General features: G+C 45.2%; 1 pseudogene; it reads right to left on the reverse strand.

Moving 5' to 3' along the window:
- Nucleotides 1-1,301: 1,301 nt before the first annotated feature.
- On the reverse strand, nucleotides 1,302-1,470 carry LOC148142214 (U2 spliceosomal RNA; annotated as a pseudogene).
- Between the last annotated feature and the right edge of the window lie 9,363 nt (nucleotides 1,471-10,833).

Below are 10,833 nucleotides of genomic sequence, written 5' to 3' on the forward strand. Positions count from 1 at the left end.
AGCATCCGCAGTAATTTGCTTTTATACTTTTATGGATTTCATAATGACTGACAATTTGAACATCAGAAATCTCCAAACTTACGGAATCAAACAGTGGTCACATGATTTTAAACTGGATCAGGAAAAGGAAACAAACAGAAGTGTTCAACAGACTAGGTGCTCTTGGGTTAATACCTTCAAATCCCACCCTGAAGTCCCGTTTGATTCACTGATGTCCCCGAGGGCTGGGAACCTGCGTTCTTACCTGGGTGAATCCAGCCTCTCAGGGTCGTGGTTGATAATAAAGTCTCAGACCCGTTGTTAACGCAATGCAACAGTTTAATTGAGCTTAAAACTCCAGGATCCTGGACAAGTTAGAAAGGAAGGAATATTAATATGCTGTAAATAATTAATGAAGTATTGTAAGATTATTATTGCATCCCTTTCTGAATTTCGACAGTACCTGTTTAAGATCTTTCTGCAAACACAACAGGAGGTTTTTACCTGAACAGAAGAACCCGTGATTCCAGGAGTGTCGGCCCAGGAGACAGGACCATTCGGAGGCTGATGCTCCACCGAGTGGATCCATCCACAGAGTCCCGAGATTAAGCCAGAGTGAGCTGTGCCCGGGGAAGCCCAGCAGAAACCAACACTTAACAGCTGCCAGGATGACACTGAGATCCGGCACCCCATAGTCTGACCCGATCCCTCAGAGCATTTACTCTGAAACAGCAGGTCGGAGGTTATAGTCGAGAGTGTGATGCTGGAAAAGCACAGCACCCCAGGGTGTAAAATCTTCATCATTGAGGTCACTTTAGGGTTTATGCCCGAAACGTTAGTTTTCCTGCTCCTCGGAGGCTGCCTGACCTACTGTTCTTTTCCAGCGCCACTCTAACCTTGACACAAAGGCTGACAATGGAAACATCCAATAGAGGACCACGCCCAACAACTGAATAAACCTCCCCCCGCCTTGGCTTTGTTTCAAAATATTAACAAGTTGTTAGCATAATGTCCTTGGGGGAGGGGGTGGGGAGACGGATAGACTTGCACCAGCACCAAGCTGGATTCTGAATAACGGTCACTGGGTTTGAAACACTGCTTTGTTTGTGCAGATGCTGCCAGATCTGCTGAGTTTCTCCAGCAATTTGTGGTTTTGTGTGCGCACGTGGTAGGTATGTTTTGTGCAAAATTTGGGGTTTGAGTTGCAGACCGACGCAAAGAGAAATGAAGCAGCTTACAAACTTTAAAAAGAAAGTGTGTTTCACACGCGCAGGCAAAGCACCAAAAACCTGAGCCATATACATGTTCTGAGATTTATAGATGAGGGGTGCACCGTTCCCGGAGGTACTGCAATACCAGGTCGATGCGTGGAGTGGACGGAGCAAGCCCCTATTCCATCTCCCTGCTCCACAAATCAATTTAATAGATGGTCCCCAGATAAGGGACCTATCAGATATTAAACTGATAATGGAATTCTTTTATCTCAAAAATCCACTTTGTTCATAAAATCATTTATAAGTACATACAGAGGTTCTAAATTTGTTCTGCACGTTCTTTGCAGAGAAAAACAAATGATGCATTCCTCAAAGCATCCGTGCTGTTGCAAAAACAAAGGTATTTCCGACTCATACAGGAAACAATTTATGTTCATTTCAATGCAACAAGAGTCTGCTAACTGAACAGACCCTCATAAAGCCCTTAGACGGCGGTTTTTCCCCACTGCATCTTGTCAGTAGCTGCCCTTGTCCCAAGCTTCAGTTTGTCCCTCTTAATGTTGTTTTGAACTTTGGAAAGCACCAATCTGCAACACTCGGTCAAGGTCAGCTCCTTGTCACTGGAAAACCAACAAGTTTCAGAGAGACTACAAAGCAAGTCGATGGTTTGCCAGGCAGTGCATAGGTGTTCTGCTAAATGTTTTTTTAACTAGGTAAAAACAATGACTGCAGATGCTGGAAACCAGATTCTGGATTAGTGGTGCTGGAAGAGCACAGCAGTTCAGGCAGCATCCAAGGAGCTTTGAAATCGACGTTTCGGGCAAAAGCCCTTCCTGCTGAAGGGCTTTTGCCCGAAACGTCGATTTCAAAGCTCCTTGGATGCTGCCTGAACTGCTATGATTTTTAACTGTCTGCTCAGAAAACTATCCACAGGATCAACCCTCTCAAGATGTTACATGCTGACCCCTGCCTGATGGACTTGTGTTCAAGACTGTTTTTGTTAAAAGCCTTCGCTGGAGGAACAGCTGATACAAATTGTCCAACTACTTGGAGTGTTCTGCAGAAACAAGATCAGACTTATCCTTCACAACATAAATTCTTCACAGTGCGGATAGAGGCCTCTCAGCCAGTTAATTCTGCACTGACCATTCAAAGGGCATCCCATCCAAACCCAGTACCCCACATTATCTCCGTATCCCAGTTATTAACCATGGCTAATCCACATAGCCTTCGCATCCCTGGATAGCCAATCCACCTAATCTGCACATCTTTTTACTGTGTAGAACCCACACAGACACAGGGGAAATCTGTAAACTCTACACAGCCAGTCAACCAAGGCTGGAATCAAACACAGGTCCCTGGTGTTGTCAACCAAGGCTGGAATCAAACACAGGTCCCTGGTGTTGTCAACCAAGGCTGGAATCAAACACAGGTCCCTGGTGTTGTCAGACAGCAGCGATAACCACAGTACCAGCTCTGCACCAGGGTGAAAGGAACTTCAGTACCTTGTGACATTTAGTGTTTGTGAACCAAAGGTCTGCACACACCTTGATGCAGACACACACAAAGGTGGCCATTGGGAGGAGGATATGTGCTTCCCCATTTGGGGTGGTACAGTGGCTCCGTGGTTAGCACTGCTGCCTCACAGCACCAGGGACCCATGTCTGCTGGGCTTCCTCCGGGTACTCCAGTTTCCTCCCACAATCCAAAGATGCGCAGGTTAGGTGAACTGGCCATGCTAAATTGCCCATTGTGTTCAGGAATGTGCTGTTAGTCAAGGGAGAACATAGAACATAGAAGAATACAGCGCAGTACAGGCCCTTCGGCCCTCGATGTTGCGCCGATCCAAGCCCACCTAACCTACACTAGCCCACTATCCTCCATATGCCTATCCAATGCCCGCTTAAATGCCCATAATGAGGGAGAGTCCACCACTGCTACTGGCAGGGCATTCCATGAACTCACGACTCGCTGAGTAAAGAACCTACCCCTAACATCTGTCCTATACCTACCCCCCCTTAATTTAAAGCTATGCCCCCTTCTAATAGCTGAGAAATTATTGATCAGCCCAGTTCCCAAGGAAGATAGTCCCTTGGGACGGATGGGATTTATCCAATGATACATGCTTTGGAGGCAGGCATAGGTGGATAGGTTAATAAGTTTGCAGATGACACTAAAGTCAGTGGAGTAATGGACAGTGCGGAAGAATGTTGCAGAGGCACTCGGATAAACTGCAGAATTGGGCTGAGAGGTGGTAAATGGAGTTCAATGCAGAAATGTGTAGTGATTCACTTTGGGAAGAAAAACAGGAAGGCAGAATACTGGGTAAATGGAAAGATTCTTGATAGTGTAGATGAGCAGCGAGATCTCGGTGTCCATGTACAAAGATCCCTGAAAGTTGCCGCCCACGTTGATAGTATCTTTAAGGCTTTATTCCTGATGAAGGGCATTTGCCCGAAACGTCGATTTTGCTGAAGGTCCTCGGATGCTGCCTGAACTGCTGTGCTCTTCCAGCACCATTGATCCAGAATCTGGTTTCCAGCATCTGCAGTCATTGTTTTTACCTAGTATCTTTAAGGCGGCATACGGTGCGTTTATTGGTTTTATTGGTCGAGGGATTGCGTTCCGGGCCCATGATGTCATGCTGCACTGTACAAAACACTAGTGGGGCCTCACTTGGAGTATTGTGTACAGTTCTGGTTACCCCACTACAGGAAGGATTTGGAAGCATTGGAAAAGATGCAGAGGAGATTTACCAGGATGTTGCCTGGTCTGGAGGGAAGGTCTTATGAGGAAAGGCTGAGGGACTTGGATCTGTCCTCATTGCAAAGAAGATAGCTAAGAGGGGATTTAATAGAGACATACAAGATGATCAGAAGATTAGATAGAGTGGACAATGAGAGTCTTTTTCCTAGGATGATGATGTTGTCTTGTATGAGGAGACATAGCTGAGGGGTGATAGATTTAAGATAGATGTCAGAAGCAGATTTTTTACTCAGAGAATGGTATGGTAGTGGAAAGAAGGTTTACCAGGATGCTGCCTGGACTGGAAGCTTTGCCTTATGAAGAGAGATTGACTAAGCTCGGACTTTTCGCTCTGGAGAGAAGGAGGAAGAGAGGTGACCTGATCAAGGTATACAAGATAATGAGAGGAATGGATAGAGTCAATAGCCAGAGATTTTTCCCCAGGGAAGGATTGACTGGCACGAGGGGTCACAGTTTTAAGATACTAGGAGAATGGTACACTTCGGAGCAGCGAGAGGCTGGAGCCGGGAGGAGGTGACATACAACATAGAACATAGAACATAGAAGAATACAGCGCAGTACAGGCCCTTCGGCCCTCGATGTTGCGCCGATCCAAGCCCACCTAACCTACACTAGCCCACTATCCTCCATATGCCTATCCAATGCCCGCTTAAATGCCCATAATGAGGGAGAGTCCACCACTGCTACTGGCAGGGCATTCCATGAACTCACGACTCGCTGAGTAAAGAACCTACCCCTAACATCTGTCCTATACCTACCCCCGCTTAATTTAAAGCTATGCCCCCTTGGAAAAAGATTCTCACTGTCGACCCTATCTAAACCCCTAATCATCTTGTACACCTCTATCAAGTCACCCCTAAACCTTCTTTTCTCCAATGAAAACAACCCCAAGTGCCTCAGCCTTTCCTCATACGATCTTTCTACCATGCCAGGCAACATCCTGGTAAACCTCCTCTGCACCCGTTCCAGTGCCTCCACATCCTTCCTATAGTATGGCGACCAAAACTGCACACAATTGGTGCAGGTGATTGTCGGGAAGGCCAGTAAATATATTTAAACTTCTTACCTTCAGGCCAGCGAGGGAGGAGCGAGCAAATGACTTCTTGGAAGGGTAAGTAGAACAGTTTATATTTGTGTGATTGCATTACCCGAGATACTACTCGGGTGTCCTCCTCTAACCTGTGTGTCCTAAATAAGTATGTACCTGTCAGGCAGAGAGGAAGACATAGAACGCGTGAGCCGTGGTTTACTAAGGAAGTGGAATCCCTGGTCAAGAAGAAGAAGAAGGGTTATGTTAGGACAAAATGTGAAAACTCAGTCAGGGCGCTTGAAGGTTACAAGGAAATCAGGAAAGACCGAAAAAGAGAGCTCAAAAGAGCCAGGAGGAGACATGAGAAGTTGTTGGCGGATAGGATCAGGGTAAACCCTAAGGCTTTCCATAGGTATGTCAGGAATTAAAGAATGATGAGAGTTAAATTAGGACAAATCAAGGATAATAGTGGAAAAATTGTGTGTGGAGCCAGCGGAGATAGGGGAAGCACTAAATAAATATTTTTCAACAGTGTTCACTATAGAAAATAAAAATATTGGCGAGGAAGATACAGAGATACTTGCATCTACACTAGAAGAGATTGAGGTTCACAAGGAAGAGGTATTAGAAATATTGCAGAGTGTGAAAATAGACAAGTCCCCTGGGCCAGATGGGATCTATCCTGGGATCCTCTGGGAAGCAAGGGAAGAGATTGCCGAGCCTTTGGCATTGATCTTCAGATCATCATTGTCTACAGGAATAGTGCCTGAGGACTGGAGGATAGCAAATGTGGTTCCCTTGTTCAAAAAGGGTAGTAGAGACAACCCTGGTAATTACAGACTAGTGAGTCTCACTTCAGTTGCTGGTAAAGTGTTGGAAAAGGTTATAAAAGAGATAGGATTTATAACCATCTAGAAAAGAATAATCTGATCAGGGATAGTCAGCACGGTTTTGTGAAGGGTAGGTTGTGCCTAACAAATCTTATTGACTTTCTTGACAAAGTGACCAAACAGGTAGATGAGAGTAAACCAGTTGATGTGGTGTATATGGATTTCAGCAAGGCGTTCGATAAGATTCCCCACAGTAGGCTATTATAATACAAAATGCGGAGGAATGGGACTGTGGGAGACATAGCAGTTTGGATCAGGAATTGGCTTGCTGAAAGAAAACAGAGGGTTGTAGTTGAGGGAACATGTTCATCTTGGTGTCCAGTTACTAGCGGCGTTTTGCAAGGGTTGGTGTTGGGTCCACTGCTGTTCATCATTTTTATAAATGACCTGGATGAGGTCTTAGAAGGGTGGGTTAGTAAATTTGCAGACGACACTAAGGTCGGTGGAGTTGTGGATAGTGACGAAGGATGTAGTAGGTTGCAGAGAGACATAGATAGGATACAGAGCTGGGCTGAGAGGTGGCAAATGGAGTTTAATGTGGACAAGTGTGAGGTGAAGAAGGGCTTATGCCCGAAACGTCAATTCTCCTGCTCCTTGGATGCTGCCTGACCTGCTGCGCTTTTCTAGCAACACATTTTTCAGCTCTGATCTCCAGCGTCTGAAGTCCTCAATTTCTCCAAGTGTGAAGTGATACACTCTGGACGGAGTAATCGGAATGCAAAGTACTGGGCTAATGGTAAGATTCTTGGGAGTGCAGATGAGCAGAGAGATCTCGGTGTCCATGTACACAGATCCCTGAAAGTTGTCACCCAGATTGATAGGGTTGTTAAGAAGGTAAAAACAATGACTGCAGATGCTGGAAACCAGATTCTGGATTAGTGGTGCTGGAAGAGGACAGCAGTTCAGGCAGCATCTGAGGACAGGCAAAATCCGAGGACAGGCAAAATCGACGTTTCGGGCAAAAGCCCTTCATCAGGTTGTTAAGAAGGCATACAGTGTTTTGGCCTTTATTAATAGAGGGATTGAGTTCCGAACCAGGAGGTTTTGCTGCAGCTGTATAAAGCTCTGGTACGGCCACACTTGGAGTATTGTGTACAGTTCTGGTCACCGCATTATAAGAAGGATATGGAAACTTTGGAAAGGATGCAGAGGAGATTTACTAGGATGTTGCCTGGTATGGAAGGAATGTCTTATGTGGAAAGGCTAAGGGCCTTGAGGCTGTTCTCGTTAGAGAGAAGATTGAGAGGTGACTTAATAGAGACATACAAGATAATCAAAGAGTTAGATAGGGTGGACAGGGAAAGCCTTTTTCCAAGTATGGGGACGGCAAACATGAGGGGACACAACTTTAAAGTGAGGGGAGATAGGTATAAGACAGATGTCAGAGGTAGTTTCTTTACTCAGAGGGTAGTAAGGGTATGCAATGCTTTGCCTGCAACGGTAGTAGATTCGCCAACTTTAAGTGCACTTAAGTCGTCATTGGACAGGCATATGGACGTATATGAATAGTGTAGGTGGGATGGGCTTCAGATTAGTATGACAGGGCGGCGCAACATCGAGGGCCGAAGGGCCTGTACTGCGCTGTAATGTCCTATGTTCTATGTACAGAGGGGACGCCAGAGAAGGGTTCTTTACACAGAGAGTTGTGAATGCATGGAATGCGTTGCCAGCGGTGGTGGAAGAAGCAGAGTCACTGGGGACATTTAAGCAACTGCTGGACATGCACATGGATAGCAGTGAAATGAGGGGTGCGTAGGTTAAGTTATTATATTTTATATTAGGATTAATCCTCAGCACAACATCGTGAGCCAAAGGGCCTGTTCTGCACTGTATTGTTCTATGTTCTGTGTGCTAATATGACATTGCTGCAGCCTTGAGTTACCTTGTATCCTGAGGCCAGTTCAAACTTGTTGCAGATGCTCATGAGTCTGCTCTTGGAGGCACAGTACTTATATGGCCAGCAGTGTTCACTTCCATTTCTGATCAATGGTAACCCCGGGATAGTGATTGGGAGGTGGGCTTCAATGATGCTGAGTCAAAGAAGGTGGTGCTGAAAAAGCACAGACGGTCAGGCAGCATCCAAGGAGCAGGAGAATCTTCATCAGCTTATGCTCAAAACATTGATTCTCTTACTCCCTGGATGCTGCCTGATCAGCTTTTCCAGCACCACATTCTTCGACTCTAATCTCCAGCATCTGCAGTCTTCACTTTCACCCCCTTTAATGATGCAACCATCAAATGCCAAAGGTCACATATTGTCTCTTGTTCTAAGATGGTCATGGCCTGGCACATGTGTGGGACAAATGCTACTTGTCACTTGTCATCACAAATCTAGGGCTATCGTTCAGGTCTTGCTGTCTTTGGACATGCACTACTCCAGTACCTGAGGATTCGGGAAAGGTGCTGAACAACGTGCAGTCATTGGTGGTCTTTGGAGACAGCACTTTCCTGGATGGCAACGTCAGTGTGCCTTGAGACGTAGAGTCACATAACATGGAAGCAGACCCTTCGGCCCACCTTGTCAATGCTGACCAGGTTTCTTAAAATGAACTTGAGTCATAGAGTCCTACAGCACGGAGACATGTCTTTTGGCCCAAATTGGTCTATGCTGACCAAAATGTCTGACCTCCATAACCCCATTTCCCTGCACTTGGCTCATATCCTTCTAATCCTTTCCTATCCATGTATTTGTCTAAATGCCTTTTAAATGTTATTAATGTTTATGCCTCCACCACTTCTGCTGGCAGCTCATTCCATATGCATATCACCCTCTGTGTAAGAAAGTTGCCTCTCAGGTTCCCTTTTATGCCATCTTGTCCTCCATTCTCCAACCCTGGGAAAAAGACTTAGTGCATTTACCCTGTCCATGCCTCTCATAATCTTATACACCTCTAAAAAGTTCCCCCTCAGTCTCCTATGCTTAAAAAAAAACACATTCTAGCTTGTTCAACCTCTCCCTAAAACTCAGACCATGGAGTCCAGACAATATCCTTGTAAATTTCTTCTGCGTTCTTTCTAGATTAGTGACGTCCTTCCTACAACAAGGTGACCAAAACTGAACGCAATACTCCAAGCGTGGTCTCACCAACATCCTGGATAACAGCAACATAACTTCCCAACTTCTATACTCAACGACCTGACTGATAAGAGCCAGTGTGCCAAAAGCCTTCATCATTGCCCTGTCTATCTGGGACACCACTTTCAGAGAACTGTGAACCTGAACTCCAAGGTCCCTCTGTTCCATGACACTCCTTAAGGCCCTACCATTCACCGTGAAATTCCTACCTTGATTTGACTTTCCAAAATGCAAGACCACACACTTATCCATACTAAACTCCATAAACTCCCCAGCTGGTCAAGGTCTTGCTGCAATTTCTGATAATCTTCCTAACTGTCCACAATGCTGCCTAGTTTAGTGCCAACAGCAAATTAATGAATGCCTTGGACATTCTCATCCAAATCATTGATATAGGTAACAAACAGCAATGGACCCAACACTGACCCCTGAGGTACTCCACTACTCACAAGCCTCCAGTCTGACAAGCATCCTTCCACTATTACCCTCTGCGTCCTATCATCAAGCCAATTTTGTATCCAATTTGCCAGCTCACCTTGGATTCCATGTAATCTAGTCTTCAAGGGCAGCCTACCATGTGGAACCTTATCAAAGGCCTTACTGTAATACATATGGACTATGTTCACTGCCCTGCCCTCATCAACCTTGCTGGTCACTTCATCAAATCTGTGAGGCATGATCTCCCACTCACAAAGAAACTAGTCCCATTTGCCTGTATTTGGCCCATATTCCTCTAAGCCTATGCTAACTATGTAGCTGTCGAAATTCCTTCTAAATGTTCTAATTGTACTCACCTGTATTACTTCCACTAGCAGCCTGTTCAATATACATACAATATACATTTCCTGAAGAAGGGCCTGTGCCCGAAACGTCGAATCTCCTGTTCCCTGGATGCTTCCTGACCTGCTGTGCTGTTCCAGCAATAAAGTTTCAACAATATACATACACCCTTTACCTATTGCCCCTCATGATTTTATAAACCTCGACCATGTCACCCCTACATCTCTGCCGATTCAGCCTCTCCTTATAACTCAAACACTCCAGTCTCGGTAGCACTTTTGCAAATCTGTTTTGCACCCTTTCCAATTTAATAACATTCTTCCTATTGCAAGGTGACCAGAATTGTAAATAGTATTCCAAATGTGGCCTCACCAAACATGACTTCCCAACTCCTGTACTCAATGCTCTCACCGATGAAGACAAGTATACCAAATGCACCACCCTGTCTCCCTGGTGCCACTTTCAAACAATTATGTACCCAGACCCTTTGGTCTCCCTGTTTGAGAACACTCCCCAAGAGCCCTTCCATTAACTGTGTAAGTCCTGCCCTGGTTGTCTTACCAAAATGCAATACCTCGCATTTATCTGAATTAAATTCCATCTGCCATTCCTCAGCCCACTGGCCCAGTTGAATAAGATCCCGTTGTACTCTTAGATAAATATCTTCACTGTACACTATACTCCAATTTTGCTGTCATCCGCAAACTTACCAATCGTGCCTCCTTTATTTTTATCCAAATAATTTATATAAATAATGAACAACAGTGGACCCAGCACCGATCTTTGCAGCACACCGCTGGTCACAGGCCTCCAGTTGGAACAACTCTCTACCACCATTCTCTTTCTCGCACTGTCAAGACAATTTTGTGTCTATTTGGCCAGCCCTCCCTGAATTCCTTGTGATCTAACCCGACTTAACCATCTTCCATGCGGAACCTTCTGAAGGCTGTGCTAAAGTCCATGGAGACATAAATGTGTCTGCTATTGCATGGGAATCAACAGGGGACAAAGTCTGATATAGGAGAAAATTTGAAATAGCAGAATCTGAATCTGAATAAGTACATACATGACACAATGCATTGAAATTGAGGAAAGCAA

Source organism: Chiloscyllium plagiosum, unplaced genomic scaffold (genome assembly GCF_037043375.1).
Source record: "Chiloscyllium plagiosum isolate Xiang-an unplaced genomic scaffold, Cpla_swu_hap1 HiC_scaffold_30, whole genome shotgun sequence".
NCBI classification, from domain to species: domain Eukaryota; kingdom Metazoa; phylum Chordata; class Chondrichthyes; order Orectolobiformes; family Hemiscylliidae; genus Chiloscyllium; species Chiloscyllium plagiosum.